The sequence below is a fragment of the Phalacrocorax aristotelis genome, chromosome 1, assembly GCF_949628215.1.
Source record: "Phalacrocorax aristotelis chromosome 1, bGulAri2.1, whole genome shotgun sequence".
Taxonomy (NCBI): domain Eukaryota; kingdom Metazoa; phylum Chordata; class Aves; order Suliformes; family Phalacrocoracidae; genus Phalacrocorax; species Phalacrocorax aristotelis.
Window position 1 is genome coordinate 218524142 of NC_134276.1, and position 18372 is coordinate 218542513.

Here is an 18372-nt window from a genome sequence, read left to right on the forward strand (position 1 = left end):
GGGTGCCCGGATCCATCCCAGGACTGAGGGCAGGGGGTGCCCGGATCCATCCAAGGACTGAGGGCAGGAGGTGCCTGGATCCATCCCAGGACAGAGGGCAGGGGGTGCCTGGATCCATCCCAGGACAGAGTGCAGGGTTTGCCTGGATCCATCCCAGGACAGAGGGCAGGGGGTGCCCGGATCTATCCCAGGACAGAGGGCAGGGGGTGCCCGGATCCATCCCAGGACAGAGGGCAGGGGGTGTCCAGATCCCTCCCAGGACAGAGGGCAGGGGGTGCCCGGATCCATCCCAGGACTGAGGGCAGGGGGTGCCTGGATCCATCCCAGGACTGAGGGCAGGGGGTGCCTGGATCCAACCCAGGACTGAGGGCAGGGGGTGCCTGTATCCATCCCAGGACAGAGGGCAGGGGGTGCCCGGATCCATCCCAGGACAGAGGGCAGGGGGTGCCTGGATCCATCCAAGGACAGAGGGCAGGGGGTGCCTGGATCCAACCCAGGACAGAGGGCAGGGGGTGCCCATATCGATCCCAGGACAGAGGGCAGGGGGTGCCCGGATCCATCCCAGGAAAGAGGGCAGGGGGTGCCCGGATCCATCCCAGGACAGAGGGCAGGAGGTGCCCAGATCCATCCCAGGACAGAGGGCAGGGGGTGCCCGGATCCATCCCAAGACAGAGGGCAGGGGGTGCCCGGATACATCCCAGGACAGAGGGCAGGGGGTGCCCGGATCCATCCCAGGTCAGAGGGCAGGGGGTGCCTGGATCCATCCCAGGACAGAGGGCAGGGAGTGCCTGGATCCATCCCAGGACAGAGGGCAGGGGGTGCCCGGATCCATCCCAGGACTGAGGGCAGGGGGTGCCCGGATCCATCCCAGGAAAGAGGGCAGGGGGTGCCCGGATCCATCCCAGGACAGAGGGCAGGGCGTGCCCGGATCCATCCCAGGACAGAGGGCAGGGGGTGCCTGGATCCATCCCAGGAGAGAGGGCAGGGGGTGCCCGGATCCATCCCAGGAAAGAGGGCAGGGGGTGCCCGGATCCATCCCAGGACTGAGGGCAGGGGTTGCCTGGATCCATCCCAGGACTGAGGGCAGGGGGTGCCCATATCGATCCCAGGACAGAGGGCAGGGGGTGCCTGAATCCATCCCAGGACAGAGGGCAGGGGGTGCCTGGATCCATCCCAGGACAGAGGGCAGGGGGTGCCTGGATCCATCCCAGGACAGAGGGCAGGGGGTGTCCGGATCCATCCCAGGACAGAGGGCAGGGGGTGCCTGGATCCATCCCAGGAAAGAGGGCAGGGGGTGCCTGGATCCATCCCAGGACAGAGGGCAGGGTGTGCCTGTATCCATCCCAGCACAGAGGGCAGGGGGTGCCCGGATCCATCCCAGGACAGAGGGCAGGGGGTGCCCGGATCCATCCAAGGACAGAGGGCAGGGGGTGCCTGGATCCAACCCAGGACAGAGGGCAGGGGGTGCCCATATCGATCCCAGGACAGAGGGCAGGGGGTGCCCGGATCCATCCCAGGAAAGAGGGCAGGGGGTGCCCGGATCCATCCCAGGACAGAGGGCAGGAGGTGCCCAGATGCATCCCAGGACAGAGGGCAGGGGGTGCCCGGATCCATCCCAAGACAGAGGGCAGGGGGTGCCCGGATCCATCCCAGGACTGAGGGCAGGGGGTGCCTGGATCCATCCCAGGACTGAGGGCAGGGAGTGCCTGGATCCATCCCAGGACAGAGGGCAGGGGGTGCCCGGATCCATCCCAGGACTGAGGGCAGGGGGTGCCTGAATCCATCCCAGGAAATGGGCAGTGGGTGCCCGGATCCATCCCAGGACAGAGGGCAGGGGGTGCCTGGATCCATCCCAGGACAGAGGGCAGGGAGTGCCCGGATCCATCCCAGGAAAGAGGGCAGGGGGTGCCCGGATCCATCCCAGGACAGAGGGCAGGGCGTGCCCGGATCCATCCCAGGACAGAGGGCAGGGGGTGCCTGGATCCATCCCAGGACAGAGGGCAGGGGGTGTCCGGATCCATCCCAGGACAGAGGGCAGGGGGTGCCCGGATCCATCCCAGGACAGAGGGCAGGGGGTGCCTGGATCCATCCCAGGACAGAGGGCAGGGGGTGCCCATATCGATCCCAGGACAGAGGGCAGGGGGTGCCTGAATCCATCCCAGGACAGAGGGCAGGGGGTGCCTGGATCCATCCCAGGACAGAGGGCAGGGGGTGCCCGGATCCATCCCAGGACAGAGGGCAGGGGGTGCCCGGATCCATCCCAGGACAGAGGGCAGGGGGTGCCTGGATCCATCCCAGGAGAGAGGGCAGGGAGTGCCTGGATCCATCCCAGGACAGAGGGCAGGGGGTGCCCGGATCCATCCCAGGACAGAGGGCAGGGGGTGCCCGGATCCATCCCAGGACTGAGGGCAGGGGGTGCCCGGATCCATCCCAGCACAGAGGGCAGGGGGTGCCCGCATCCATCCCAGGACAGAGGGCAGGGGGTGCCTGGATCCATCCCAGGAAAGAGGGCAGGGGGTGCCCGGATCCATCCCAGGACAGAGGGCAGGGGGTGCCTGGATCCATCCCAGGAAAGAGGGCAGGGGGTGCCTGGATCCATCCCAGGACAGAGGGAAGGGGGTGCCCGGATCCATCCCAGGACAGAGTGCAGGGGGTGCCGGATCCATCCCAGGACAGAGGGCAGGGGGTGCCCGGATCCATCCCAGGACTGAGGGCAGGGGGTGCCTGGATCCATCCCAGGATAGAGGGCAGGGGGTGGCCGGATCCATCCCAGGACAGAGGGCAGGGGGTGCCCGGATCCATCCCAGGACAGAGGGCAGGGGGTGCCCGGATCCATCCCAGGTCAGAGAGATGGGGGTGCCCGGATCCATCCCAGGAAAGAAGGCAGTGTTTGCCTGGATCCATCCCAGGACTGAGGGCAGGGGGTGCCCGGATCCATCCCAGGACAGAGGGCAGGAGGTTCCCGGATCCATCCCAGGACATAGGGCAGGGGGTGCCCGGATCCATCCCAGGACAGAGGGCAGGGGGTGCCCGGATCCATCCCAGGACTGAGGGCAGGGTTGTGCCTGGATCCATCCCAGGACAGAGGGCAGGGGGTGCCTGGATCCATCCCAGGAAAGAGGGCAGGGTTTGCCCGGATCCATCCCAGGAGAGAGGGCAGGGGGTGCCCGGATCCATCCCAGGACAGAGGGCAGGGGGTCCCTGGATCCATCCCAGGACTGAGGGCAGGAGGTGCCTGGATCCATCCCAGGACAGAGGGCAGGGGGTGCCCGAATCCATCCCAGGACAGAGGGCAGGGGGTGCCCGGATCCATCCCAGGACTGAGGGCAGGGGCTGCCCGGATCCATCCCAGGACTGAGGGCAGGAGGTGCCTGGATCCATCCCAGGACAGAGGGCAGGGGGTGCCCGGATCCATCCCAGGACTGAGGGCAGGGGGTGCCCGGATCCATCCCAGGACAGAGGGCAGGAGGTGCCCAGATGCATCCCAGGACAGAGGGCAGGGGGTGCCCGGATCCATCCCAAGACAGAGGGCAGGGGGTGCCCGGATCCATCCCAGGAGAGAGGGCAGGGGTTTGCCCGGATCCATCCCAGGACAGAGGGCAGGGGGTGCCTGGATCCATCCCAGGACTGAGGGCAGGGGGTGCCCGGATCCATCCCAGGACTGAGGGCAGGGGGTGCCCGGATCCATCCCAGGAAAGAGGGCAGGGGGTGCCCGGATCCATCCCAGGACAGAGGGCAGGGCGTGCCCGGATCCATCCCAGGACAGAGGGCAGGGGGTGCCTGGATCCATCCCAGGAGAGAGGGCAGGGGGTGCCCGGATCCATCCCAGGACAGAGGGCAGGGGGTGCCCGGATCCATCCCAGGACAGAGGGCAGGGGGTGCCCGGATCCATCCCAGGACTGAGGGCAGGGGGTGCCCATATCGATCCCAGGACAGAGGGCAGGGGGTGCCCGGATCCATCCCAGGACAGAGGGCAGGGGGTGCCTGGATCCATCCCAGGACAGAGGGCAGGGGGTGCCTTGATCCATCCCAGGACAGAGGGCAGGGGGTGTCCGGATGCATCCCAGGACAGAGGGCAGGGGGTGCCCGGATCCATCCAAGGACAGAGGGCAGGGGGTGCCTGGATCCATCCCAGGACAGAGGGCAGGGGGTGCCCGCATCCATCCCAGGACAGAGGGCAGGGGGTGCCCGCATCCATCCCAGGACAGAGGGCAGGGGGTGCCCGGATCCATCCCAGGACAGAGGGCAGGGGGTGCCCGGATCCATCCCAGGACTGAGGGCAGGGGGTGCCCGGTTCCATCCCAGCACAGAGGGCAGGGGTTGCCCGCATCCATCCCAGGACAGAGGGCAGGGGGTGCCTGGATCCATCCCAGGAAAGAGGGCAGGGGGTGCCCGGATCCATCCCAGGACAGAGGGCAGGGGGTGCCTGGATCCATCCCAGGAAAGAGGGCAGGGGGTGCCTGGATCCATCCCAGGACAGAGAGAAGGGGGTGCCCGGATCCATCCCAGGACAGAGGGCAGGGGGTGCCCGGATCCATCCCAGGACAGAGGGCAGGGGGTGCCCGGATCCATCCCAGGACAGAGGGCAGGGGGTGCCCGGATCCATCCCAGGACAGAGGGCAGGGGGTGCCTGGATCCATCCCAGGACAGAGGGCAGGGGGTGCCCGGATCCATCCCAGGACAGAGGGCAGGGGGTGCCGGATCCATCCCAGGACAGAGGGCAGGGGGTGCCCGAATCCATCCCAGGACAGAGGGCAGGGGGTGCCCGGATCCATCCCAGGACTGAGGGCAGGGGGTGCCTGGATCCATCCCAGGATAGAGGGCAGGGGGTGGCCGGATCCATCCCAGGACAGAGGGCAGGGGGTGCCCGGATCCATCCCAGGAAAGAGAGAAGGGGGTGCCCGGATCCATCCCAGGACAGAAGGCAGTGTTTGCCTGGATCCATCCCAGGACTGAGGGCACGGGGTGCCCGGATCCATCCCAGGACAGAGGGCAGGAGGTGCCCGGATCCATCCCAGGACAGAGGGCAGGGGGTGCCTGGATCCATCCCAGGACAGAGGGCAGGGGGTGCCCGGATCCATCCCAGGACTGAGGGCAGGGTTGTGCCTGGATCCATCCCAGGACAGAGGGCAGGGGGTGCCTGGATCCATCCCAGGACTGAGGGCAGGGTTTGCCCGGATCCATCCCAGGACAGAGGGCAGGGGGTGCCCGGATCCATCCCAGGACAGAGGGCAGGGGGTCCCTGGATCCATCCCAGGACAGAGGGCAGGAGGTGCCTGGATCCATCCCAGGACAGAGGGCAGGGGGTGCCCGAATCCATCCCAGGACAGAGGGCAGGGGGTGCCCGGATCCATCCCAGGACTGAGGGCAGGGGGTGCCCGGATCCATCCCAGGACTGAGGGCAGGGGGTGCCTGGGTCCATCCCAGGACTGAGGGCAGGGGGTGCCCGGATCCATCCCAGGACTGAGGGCAGGGGGTGCCCATATCGATCCCAGGACAGAGGGCAGGGGGTGCCTGGATCCATCCCAGGACAGAGGGCAGGGGGTGCCCGGATCCATCCCAGGACAGAGGGCAGGGGGTGCCCGGATCCATCCCAGGACAGAGGGCAGGGGGTGCCCGGATCCATCCCAGGACTGAGGGCAGGGGGTGCCCATATCGATCCCAGGACAGAGGGCAGGGGGTACCCGGATCCATCCCAGGACTGAGGGCAGGGGGTGCCTGGATCCATCCCAGGACAGAGGGCAGGGGGTGCCCGAATCCATCCCAGGACTGAGGGCAGGGGGTGCCTGGATCCATCCCAGGACAGAGGGCAGGGGGTGCCCGGATCCATCCCAGGACAGAGGGCAGGGGGTGCCCGGAGCCATCCCAGGACTGAGGGCAGGGGGTGCCCGAATCCATCCCAGGACAGAGGGCAGGGGGTGCCCGGATCCATCCCAGGACAGAGGGCAGGGGGTGCCCGGATCCATCCCAGGACTGAGGGCAGGGGGTGCCCATATCGATCCAAGGAAAGAGGGCAGGGTTTGCCCGGATCCATCCCAGGACAGAGGGCAGGGGGTGCCCGGATCCATCCCAGGACAGAGAGAAGGGGGTGCCCGGATCCATCCGAGGACAGAGGGCAGGGTTTGCCCGGATCCATCCCAGGACAGAGGGCAGGGGGTGCCCGGATCCATCCCAGGACAGAGGGCAGGGTTTGCCCGGATCCATCCCAGGACAGAGGGCAGGGGGTGCCTGGATCCATCCCAGGACAGAGGGCAGGGGGTGCCCGGATCCATCCCAGGACAAAGGGCAGGAGGTGCCTGGATCCATCCCAGGACAGAGGGCAGGGGGTGCCTGGATCCATCCCAGGACAGAGGGCAGGGGGTGCCCGGATCCATCCCAGGACAGAGGGCAGGACGTGCCCGGATCCATCCCAGGACTGAGGGCAGGGGGTGCCTGGATCCATCCCAGGACAGAGGGCAGGGTGTGCCTGGATCCAACCCAGGACAGAGGGCAGGGGGTGCCTGGATCCATCCCAGGACAGAGGGCAGGGGGTGCCCGGATCCATCCCAGGACAAAGGGCAGGGGGTGCCCGGATCCATCCCAGGACTGAGGGCAGGGGGTGTCCAGATCCCTCCCAGGACAGAGGGCAGGGGGTGCCTGGATCCATCCCAGGACTGAGGGCAGGGGGTGCCTGTATCCATCCCAGGAAAGAGGGCAGGGTTTGCCTGGATCCATCCCAGGACAGAGGGCAGGGGGTGCCTGAATCCATCCCAGGACAGAGGGCAGGGGGTGCCCGGATCCATCCCAAGACAGAGGGCAGGGGGTGCCCGGATCGATCCCAGGACAGAGGGCAGGGGGTGCCCGGATCCATCCCAGGACAGAGGGCAGGGGGTGCCAAGATCCATCCCAGGACTGAGGGCAGGGGGTGCCTGGATCCAACCCAGGACAGAGGGCAGTGGGTGCCCGGATCCATCCCAGGACTGAGGGCAGGGAGTGCCTGGATCCATCCCAGGACTGAGGGCAGGGGGTGCCTGGATCCATCCCAGGACAGAGGGCAGGGGGTGCCCGGATCCATCCCAGGACTGAGGGCAGTGGGTGCCCGGATCCATCCCAGGACTGAGGGCAGGGGGTGCCTGGATCCATCCCAGGACTGAGGGCAGGGGGTGCCTGGATCCATCCCAGGACAGAGGGCAGGGGGTGCCCGGATCCATCCCAGGACTGAGGGCAGGGGGTGCCTGGATCCATCCCAGGACTGAGGGCAGGGCGTGCCCGGATCCATCCCAGGACTGAGGGCAGGGAGTGCCTGGATCCATCCCAGGACTGAGGGCAGGGGGTGCCTGGATCCATCCCAGGACAGAGGGCAGGGGGTGCCCGGATCCATCCCAGGACAGAGGGCAGTGGGTGCCCGGATCCATCCCAGGACTGAGGGCAGGGGGTGCCTGAATCCATCCCAGGACAGAGGGCAGGGGGTGCCTGGATCCATCCCAGGACTGAGGGCAGGGGGTGCCCGGATCCATCCCAGGACAGAGGGCAGGATGTGCCCGGATCCATCCCAGGACAGAGGGCAGGGGGTGTCCAGATCCCTCCCAGGACTGAGGGCAGGGGGGCACCGATCCATCCCAGGACTGAGGGCAGGGGGTGCCTGGATCCATCCCAGGACTGAGGGCAGGGGGTGCCTGGATCCAACCCAGGACAGAGGGCAGGGTTTGCCCGGATCCATCCCAGGACTGAGGGCAGGGGGTGCCCGGATCCATCCCAGGACAGAGGGCAGGGGGTGCCCGGATCCATCCCATGACAGAGGGCAGGGGGTGCCCGGATCCAACCCAGGACAGAGGGCAGGGGGTGCCCGGATCCATCCCAGGACAGAGAGAAGGGGGTGCCCGGATCCATCCCAGGAAAGAGGGCAGGGTTTGCCCGGATCCATCCGAGGACAGAGGGCAGGGTTTGCCTGAATCCAACCCAGGACAGAGGGCAGGGGGTGCCCGGATCCATCCCAGGACAGAGGGCAGGGGGTGCCCGGATCCATCCCAGGACTGAGGGCAGGGGGTGCCTGGATCCATCCCAGGACAGAGGGCAGGGGGTGCCTGGATCCATCCCAGGACAGAGGGCAGGGGGTGCCCGGATCCATCCCAGCACAGAGGGAAGGAGGTGCCCGGATCCATCCCAGGAGAGAGGGCAGGGGGTGCCCGGATCCATCCCAGGACAGAGGGCAGGGGGTGCCCGGATCCATCCCAGGACTGAGCGCGGGGGGTGTCCAGATCCATCCCAGGACAGAGGGCAGGGGGTGTCCGCAGCCATCCCAGGACAGAGAGAAGGGGGTACCCGGATCCATCCCAGGACAGAGAGAAGGTGGTGCCCGGATCCATCCCCGGACTGAGGGCAGGGGGTGTCCAGATTCCTCCCAGGACAGAGAGAAGGGGGTGCCCGGATCCATCCCAGGAAAGAGGGCAGGGGGTGTCCAGATCCATCCCAGGAAAGAGGGCAGGGGGTGCCCGGATCCATCCCAGGAAAGAGGGCAGGGGGTGCCCGGATCCATCCCAGGACAGAGAGCAGGGGGTGCCCGGATCCATCCCAGGACAGAGGGCAGGGGGTGCCTGGATCCATCCCAGGAAAGAGGGCAGGGGGTGCCCTGATCCAACCCAGGAAAGAGGGCATGGGGTGCCCACATCCATCCCAGGAAAGAGGGCAGGGGAAGCCTGGATCCATCCCAGCACAGAGGGCAGGGGGTGCCCGCATACATCTCAGGAAAGAGGGCAGGGGGTGCCCGGATCCATCTCAAGACTGAGGGCAGGGGGTGTCCAGATCTATCCCAGGACAGAGGGCAGGAGGTGCCTGGATCCATCCCAGGACAGAGGGCAGGGTTTGCCCGGATCCATCCCAGGAAAGAGGGCAGGGTTTGCCTGGATCCATCCCCGGACTGAGGGCAGGGGGTGCCCGGATCCATCCCAGGACAGAGGGCAGGGGGTGCCTGGATCCATCTCAGGACTGGGGGCAGGGGGTGCCCGGATTCAGCCCAGGACTGAGGGCAGGGGCTGCCCAGATCCATCCCAGGACAGAGGGCAGGGGGTGCCCGGATGCAGCCCAGGACAGAGAGCAGGGGGTGCCCGGATCCATCCCAGGACAGAGGGCAGGGGGTGCCCGGATCCATCCCAGGACTGAGGGCAGGGGGTGCCCGGATCCATCCCAGCACAGAGGGCAGGGGGTGCCTGGATCCATCCCAGGAGAGAGGGCAGGGGGTGCCCGGATCCATCCCAGGACTGAGGGCAGGGGGTGCCCAGATCCATCCCAGGAAAGAGGGCAGGGGGTGCCCGGATCCATCCCAGGACAGAGTGCAGGGGTGCCGGATCCATCCCAGGACAGAGGGCAGGGTGTGCCTGGATCCAACCCAGGACAGAGGGCAGGGCGTGCCCGGATCCATCCCAGGACAGAGGGCAGGGGGTGCCCGGATCCATCCCAGGAGAGAGGGCAGGGGGTGCCCGGATCCATCCCAGGACTGAGGGCAGGGGGTGCCCGGATCCATCCAAGGACTGAGGGCAGGAGGTGCCTGGATCCATCCCAGGACAGAGGGCAGGGGGTGCCTGGATCCATCCCAGGACAGAGTGCAGGGTTTGCCTGGATCCATCCCAGGACAGAGGGCAGGGGGTGCCCGGATCTATCCCAGGACAGAGGGCAGGGGGTGCCCGGATCCATCCCAGGACAGAGGGCAGGGGGTGTCCAGATCCCTCCCAGGACAGAGGGCAGGGGGTGCCCGGATCCATCCCAGGACTGAGGGCAGGGGGTGCCTGGATCCATCCCAGGACTGAGGGCAGGGGGTGCCTGGATCCAACCCAGGACTGAGGGCAGGGGGTGCCTGTATCCATCCCAGGACAGAGGGCAGGGGGTGCCCGGATCCATCCCAGGACAGAGGGCAGGGGGTGCCTGGATCCATCCAAGGACAGAGGGCAGGGGGTGCCTGGATCCAACCCAGGACAGAGGGCAGGGGGTGCCCATATCGATCCCAGGACAGAGGGCAGGGGGTGCCCGGATCCATCCCAGGAAAGAGGGCAGGGGGTGCCCGGATCCATCCCAGGACAGAGGGCAGGAGGTGCCCAGATCCATCCCAGGACAGAGGGCAGGGGGTGCCCGGATCCATCCCAAGACAGAGGGCAGGGGGTGCCCGGATACATCCCAGGACAGAGGGCAGGGGGTGCCCGGATCCATCCCAGGTCAGAGGGCAGGGGGTGCCTGGATCCATCCCAGGACAGAGGGCAGGGAGTGCCTGGATCCATCCCAGGACAGAGGGCAGGGGGTGCCCGGATCCATCCCAGGACTGAGGGCAGGGGGTGCCCGGATCCATCCCAGGAAAGAGGGCAGGGGGTGCCCCGATCCATCCCAGGACAGAGGGCAGGGCGTGCCCGGATCCATCCCAGGACAGAGGGCAGGGGGTGCCTGGATCCATCCCAGGAGAGAGGGCAGGGGGTGCCCGGATCCATCCCAGGACAGAGGGCAGGGGGTGCCCGGATCCATCCCAGGACTGAGGGCAGGGGTTGCCTGGATCCATCCCAGGACTGAGGGCAGGGGGTGCCCATATCGATCCCAGGACAGAGGGCAGGGGGTGCCTGAATCCATCCCAGGACAGAGGGCAGGGGGTGCCTGGATCCATCCCAGGACAGAGGGCAGGGGGTGCCTGGATCCATCCCAGGACAGAGGGCAGGGGGTGTCCGGATCCATCCCAGGACAGAGGGCAGGGGGTGCCTGGATCCATCCCAGGAAAGAGGGCAGGGGGTGCCTGGATCCATCCCAGGACAGAGGGCAGGGTGTGCCTGTATCCATCCCAGGAAAGAGGGCAGGGGGTGCCCGGATCCATCCCAGGACAGAGGGCAGGGGGTGCCCGGATCCATCCAAGGACAGAGGGCAGGGGGTGCCTGGATCCAACCCAGGACAGAGGGCAGGGGGTGCCCATATCGATCCCAGGACAGAGGGCAGGGGGTGCCCGGATCCATCCCAGGAAAGAGGGCAGGGGGTGCCCGGATCCATCCCAGGACAGAGGGCAGGAGGTGCCCAGATGCATCCCAGGACAGAGGGCAGGGGGTGCCCGGATCCATCCCAAGACAGAGGGCAGGGGGTGCCCGGATCCATCCCAGGACTGAGGGCAGGGGGTGCCTGGATCCATCCCAGGACTGAGGGCAGGGAGTGCCTGGATCCATCCCAGGACAGAGGGCAGGGGGTGCCCGGATCCATCCCAGGACTGAGGGCAGGGGGTGCCTGAATCCATCCCAGGAAATGGGCAGTGGGTGCCCGGATCCATCCCAGGACAGAGGGCAGGGGGTGCCTGGATCCATCCCAGGACAGAGGGCAGGGAGTGCCCGGATCCATCCCAGGAAAGAGGGCAGGGGGTGCCCGGATCCATCCCAGGACAGAGGGCAGGGCGTGCCCGGATCCATCCCAGGACAGAGGGCAGGGGGTGCCTGGATCCATCCCAGGACAGAGGGCAGGGGGTGTCCGGATCCATCCCAGGACAGAGGGCAGGGGGTGCCCGGATCCATCCCAGGACAGAGGGCAGGGGGTGCCTGGATCCATCCCAGGACAGAGGGCAGGGGGTGCCCATATCGATCCCAGGACAGAGGGCAGGGGGTGCCTGAATCCATCCCAGGACAGAGGGCAGGGGGTGCCTGGATCCATCCCAGGACAGAGGGCAGGGGGTGCCCGGATCCATCCCAGGACAGAGGGCAGGGGGTGCCCGGATCCATCCCAGGACAGAGGGCAGGGGGTGCCTGGATCCATCCCAGGAGAGAGGGCAGGGAGTGCCTGGATCCATCCCAGGACAGAGGGCAGGGGGTGCCCGGATCCATCCCAGGACAGAGGGCAGGGGGTGCCCGGATCCATCCCAGGACTGAGGGCAGGGGGTGCCCGGATCCATCCCAGCACAGAGGGCAGGGGGTGCCCGCATCCATCCCAGGACAGAGGGCAGGGGGTGCCTGGATCCATCCCAGGAAAGAGGGCAGGGGGTGCCCGGATCCATCCCAGGACAGAGGGCAGGGGGTGCCTGGATCCATCCCAGGAAAGAGGGCAGGGGGTGCCTGGATCCATCCCAGGACAGAGGGAAGGGGGTGCCCGGATCCATCCCAGGACAGAGTGCAGGGGGTGCCGGATCCATCCCAGGACAGAGGGCAGGGGGTGCCCGGATCCATCCCAGGACTGAGGGCAGGGGGTGCCTGGATCCATCCCAGGATAGAGGGCAGGGGGTGGCCGGATCCATCCCAGGACAGAGGGCAGGGGGTGCCCGGATCCATCCCAGGACAGAGGGCAGGGGGTGCCCGGATCCATCCCAGGTCAGAGAGAAGGGGGTGCCCGGATCCATCCCAGGAAAGAAGGCAGTGTTTGCCTGGATCCATCCCAGGACTGAGGGCAGGGGGTGCCCGGATCCATCCCAGGACAGAGGGCAGGAGGTTCCCGGATCCATCCCAGGACATAGGGCAGGGGGTGCCCGGATCCATCCCAGGACAGAGGGCAGGGGGTGCCCGGATCCATCCCAGGACTGAGGGCAGGGTTGTGCCTGGATCCATCCCAGGACAGAGGGCAGGGGGTGCCTGGATCCATCCCAGGAAAGAGGGCAGGGTTTGCCCGGATCCATCCCAGGAGAGAGGGCAGGGGGTGCCCGGATCCATCCCAGGACAGAGGGCAGGGGGTCCCTGGATCCATCCCAGGACTGAGGGCAGGAGGTGCCTGGATCCATCCCAGGACAGAGGGCAGGGGGTGCCCGAATCCATCCCAGGACAGAGGGCAGGGGGTGCCCGGATCCATCCCAGGACTGAGGGCAGGGGCTGCCCGGATCCATCCCAGGACTAAGGGCAGGAGGTGCCTGGATCCATCCCAGGACAGAGGGCAGGGGGTGCCCGGATCCATCCCAGGACTGAGGGCAGGGGGTGCCCGGATCCATCCCAGGACAGAGGGCAGGAGGTGCCCAGATGCATCCCAGGACAGAGGGCAGGGGGTGCCCGGATCCATCCCAAGACAGAGGGCAGGGGGTGCCCGGATCCATCCCAGGAGAGAGGGCAGGGGTTTGCCCGGATCCATCCCAGGACAGAGGGCAGGGGGTGCCTGGATCCATCCCAGGACTGAGGGCAGGGGGTGCCCGGATCCATCCCAGGACTGAGGGCAGGGGGTGCCCGGATCCATCCCAGGAAAGAGGGCAGGGGGTGCCCGGATCCATCCCAGGACAGAGGGCAGGGCGTGCCCGGATCCATCCCAGGACAGAGGGCAGGGGGTGCCTGGATCCATCCCAGGAGAGAGGGCAGGGGGTGCCCGGATCCATCCCAGGACAGAGGGCAGGGGGTGCCCGGATCCATCCCAGGACAGAGGGCAGGGGGTGCCCGGATCCATCCCAGGACTGAGGGCAGGGGGTGCCCATATCGATCCCAGGACAGAGGGCAGGGGGTGCCCGGATCCATCCCAGGACAGAGGGCAGGGGGTGCCTGGATCCATCCCAGGACAGAGGGCAGGGGGTGCCTTGATCCATCCCAGGACAGAGGGCAGGGGGTGTCCGGATGCATCCCAGGACAGAGGGCAGGGGGTGCCCGGATCCATCCAAGGACAGAGGGCAGGGGGTGCCTGGATCCATCCCAGGACAGAGGGCAGGGGGTGCCCGCATCCATCCCAGGACAGAGGGCAGGGGGTGCCCGCATCCATCCCAGGACAGAGGGCAGGGGGTGCCCGGATCCATCCCAGGACAGAGGGCAGGGGGTGCCCGGATCCATCCCAGGACTGAGGGCAGGGGGTGCCCGGTTCCATCCCAGCACAGAGGGCAGGGGTTGCCCGCATCCATCCCAGGACAGAGGGCAGGGGGTGCCTGGATCCATCCCAGGAAAGAGGGCAGGGGGTGCCCGGATCCATCCCAGGACAGAGGGCAGGGGGTGCCTGGATCCATCCCAGGAAAGAGGGCAGGGGGTGCCTGGATCCATCCCAGGACAGAGAGAAGGGGGTGCCCGGATCCATCCCAGGACAGAGGGCAGGGGGTGCCCGGATCCATCCCAGGACAGAGGGCAGGGGGTGCCCGGATCCATCCCAGGACAGAGGGCAGGGGGTGCCCGGATCCATCCCAGGACAGAGGGCAGGGGGTGCCTGGATCCATCCCAGGACAGAGGGCAGGGGGTGCCCGGATCCATCCCAGGACAGAGGGCAGGGGGTGCCGGATCCATCCCAGGACAGAGGGCAGGGGGTGCCCGAATCCATCCCAGGACAGAGGGCAGGGGGTGCCCGGATCCATCCCAGGACTGAGGGCAGGGGGTGCCTGGATCCATCCCAGGATAGAGGGCAGGGGGTGGCCGGATCCATCCCAGGACAGAGGGCAGGGGGTGCCCGGATCCATCCCAGGAAAGAGAGAAGGGGGTGCCCGGATCCATCCCAGGACAGAAGGCAGTGTTTGCCTGGATCCATCCCAGGACTGAGGGCACGGGGTGCCCGGATCCATCCCAGGACAGAGGGCAGGAGGTGCCCGGATCCATCCCAGGACAGAGGGCAGGGGGTGCCTGGATCCATCCCAGGACAGAGGGCAGGGGGTGCCCGGATCCATCCCAGGACTGAGGGCAGGGTTGTGCCTGGATCCATCCCAGGACAGAGGGCAGGGGGTGCCTGGATCCATCCCAGGACTGAGGGCAGGGTTTGCCCGGATCCATCCCAGGAGAGAGGGCAGGGGGTGCCCGGATCCATCCCAGGACAGAGGGCAGGGGGTCCCTGGATCCATCCCAGGACAGAGGGCAGGAGGTGCCTGGATCCATCCCAGGACAGAGGGCAGGGGGTGCCCGAATCCATCCCAGGACAGAGGGCAGGGGGTGCCCGGATCCATCCCAGGACTGAGGGCAGGGGGTGCCCGGATCCATCCCAGGACTGAGGGCAGGGGGTGCCTGGGTCCATCCCAGGACTGAGGGCAGGGGGTGCCCGGATCCATCCCAGGACTGAGGGCAGGGGGTGCCCATATCGATCCCAGGACAGAGGGCAGGGGGTGCCTGGATCCATCCCAGGACAGAGGGCAGGGGGTGCCCGGATCCATCCCAGGACAGAGGGCAGGGGGTGCCCGGATCCATCCCAGGACAGAGGGCAGGGGGTGCCCGGATCCATCCCAGGACTGAGGGCAGGGGGTGCCCATATCGATCCCAGGACAGAGGGCAGGGGGTACCCGGATCCATCCCAGGACTGAGGGCAGGGGGTGCCTGGATCCATCCCAGGACAGAGGGCAGGGGGTGCCCGAATCCATCCCAGGACTGAGGGCAGGGGGTGCCTGGATCCATCCCAGGACAGAGGGCAGGGGGTGCCCGGATCCATCCCAGGACAGAGGGCAGGGGGTGCCCGGAGCCATCCCAGGACTGAGGGCAGGGGGTGCCCGAATCCATCCCAGGACAGAGGGCAGGGGGTGCCCGGATCCATCCCAGGACAGAGGGCAGGGGGTGCCCGGATCCATCCCAGGACTGAGGGCAGGGGGTGCCCATATCGATCCAAGGAAAGAGGGCAGGGTTTGCCCGGATCCATCCCAGGACAGAGGGCAGGGGGTGCCCGGATCCATCCCAGGACAGAGAGAAGGGGGTGCCCGGATCCATCCGAGGACAGAGGGCAGGGTTTGCCCGGATCCATCCCAGGACAGAGGGCAGGGGGTGCCCGGATCCATCCCAGGACAGAGGGCAGGGTTTGCCCGGATCCATCCCAGGACAGAGGGCAGGGGGTGCCTGGATCCATCCCAGGACAGAGGGCAGGGGGTGCCCGGATCCATCCCAGGACAAAGGGCAGGAGGTGCCTGGATCCATCCCAGGACAGAGGGCAGGGGGTGCCTGGATCCATCCCAGGACAGAGGGCAGGGGGTGCCCGGATCCATCCCAGGACAGAGGGCAGGGCGTGCCCGGATCCATCCCAGGACTGAGGGCAGGGGGTGCCTGGATCCATCCCAGGACAGAGGGCAGGGTGTGCCTGGATCCAACCCAGGACAGAGGGCAGGGGGTGCCTGGATCCATCCCAGGACAGAGGGCAGGGGGTGCCCGGATCCATCCCAGGACAAAGGGCAGGGGGTGCCCGGATCCATCCCAGGACTGAGGGCAGGGGGTGTCCAGATCCCTCCCAGGACAGAGGGCAGGGGGGTGCCTGGATCCATCCCAGGACTGAGGGCAGGGGGTGCCTGTATCCATCCCAGGAAAGAGGGCAGGGTGTGCCTGGATCCATCCCAGGACAGAGGGCAGGGGGTGCCTGAATCCATCCCAGGACAGAGGGCAGGGGGTGCCCGGATCCATCCCAAGACAGAGGGCAGGGGGTGCCCGGATCGATCCCAGGACAGAGGGCAGGGGGTGCCCGGATCCATCCCAGGACAGAGGGCAGGGGGGGTGCCAAGATCCATCCCAGGACTGAGGGCAGGGGGTGCCTGGATCCAACCCAGGACAGAGGGCAGTGGGTGCCCGGATCCATCCCAGGACTGAGGGCAGGGAGTGCCTGATCCATCCCAGGACTGAGGGCAGGGGGTGCCTGGATCCATCCCAGGACAGAGGGCAGGGGGTGCCCGGATCCATCCCAGGACTGAGGGCAGTGGGTGCCCGGATCCATCCCAGGACTGAGGGCAGGGGGTGCCTGGATCCATCCCAGGACTGAGGGCAGGGGGTGCCTGGATCCATCCCAGGACAGAGGGCAGGGGGGTGCCCGGATCCATCCCAGGACTGAGGGCAGGGGGTGCCTGGATCCATCCCAGGACTGAGGGCAGGGCGTGCCCGGATCCATCCCAGGACTGAGGGCAGGGCAGTGCCTGGATCCATCCCAGGACTGAGGGCAGGGGGTGCCTGGATCCATCCCAGGACAGAGGGCAGGGGGTGCCCGGATCCATCCCAGGACAGAGGGCAGTGGGTGCCCGGATCCATCCCAGGACTGAGGGCAGGGGGTGCCTGAATCCATCCCAGGACAGAGGGCAGGGGGTGCCTGGATCCATCCCAGGACTGAGGGCAGGGGGTGCCCGGATCCATCCCAGGACAGAGGGCAGGATGTGCCCGGATCCATCCCAGGACAGAGGGCAGGGGGTGTCCAGATCCCTCCCAGGACTGAGGGCAGGGGGGCACCGATCCATCCCAGGACTGAGGGCAGGGGGTGCCTGGATCCATCCCAGGACTGAGGGCAGGGGGTGCCTGGATCCAACCCAGGACAGAGGGCAGGGTTTGCCCGGATCCATCCCAGGACTGAGGGCAGGGGGTGCCCGGATCCATCCCATGACAGAGGGCAGGGGGTGCCCGGATCCAACCCAGGACAGAGGGCAGGGGGTGCCCGGATCCATCCCAGGACAGAGAGAAGGGGGTGCCCGGATCCATCCCAGGAAAGAGGGCAGGGTTTGCCCGGATCCATCCGAGGACAGAGGGCAGGGTTTGCCTGAATCCAACCCAGGACAGAGGGCAGGGGGTGCCCGGATCCATCCCAGGACAGAGGGCAGGGGGTGCCCGGATCCATCCCAGGACTGAGGGCAGGGGGTGCCTGGATCCATCCCAGGACAGAGGGCAGGGGGTGCCTGGATCCATCCCAGGACAGAGGGCAGGGGGTGCCCGGATCCATCCCAGCACAGAGGGAAGGAGGTGCCCGGATCCATCCCAGGAGAGAGGGCAGGGGGTTGCCCGGATCCATCCCAGGACAGAGGGCAGGGGGTGCCCGGATCCATCCCAGGACTGAGCGCGGGGGGTGTCCAGATCCATCCCAGGACAGAGGGCAGGGGGTGTCCGCAGCCATCCCAGGACAGAGAGAAGGGGGGTACCCGGATCCATCCCAGGACAGAGAGAAGGTGGTGCCCTGATCCATCCCCGGACTGAGGGCAGGGGGTGTCCAGATTCCTCCCAGGACAGAGAGAAGGGGGTGCCCCGGATCCATCCCAGGAAAGAGGGCAGGGGGTGTCCAGATCCATCCCAGGAAAGAGGGCAGGGGGTGCCCGGATCCATCCCAGGAAAGAGGGCAGGGGGTGCCCGGATCCATCCCAGGACAGAGAGCAGGGGGTGCCCGGATCCATCCCAGGACAGAGGGCAGGGGGTGCCTGGATCCCATCCCAGGAAAGAGGGGCAGGGGGTGCCCTGATCCAACCCAGAAAGAGGGCATGGGGTGCCCACATCCATCCCAGGAAAGAGGGCAGGGGAAGCCTGGATCCATCCCAGCACAGAGGGCAGGGGGTGCCCGCATACATCTCAGGAAAGAGGGCAGGGGGTGCCCGGATCCATCTCAAGACTGAGGGCAGGGGGTGTCCAGATCTATCCAGGACAGAGGGCAGGAGGTGCCTGGATCCATCCCAGGACAGAGGGCAGGGTTTGCCCGGATCCATCCCAGGAAAGAGGGCAGGGTTTGCCTGGATCCATCCCCGGGACTGAGGGGCAGGGGGTGCCCGGATCCATCCCAGGACAGAGGGCAGGGGGTGCC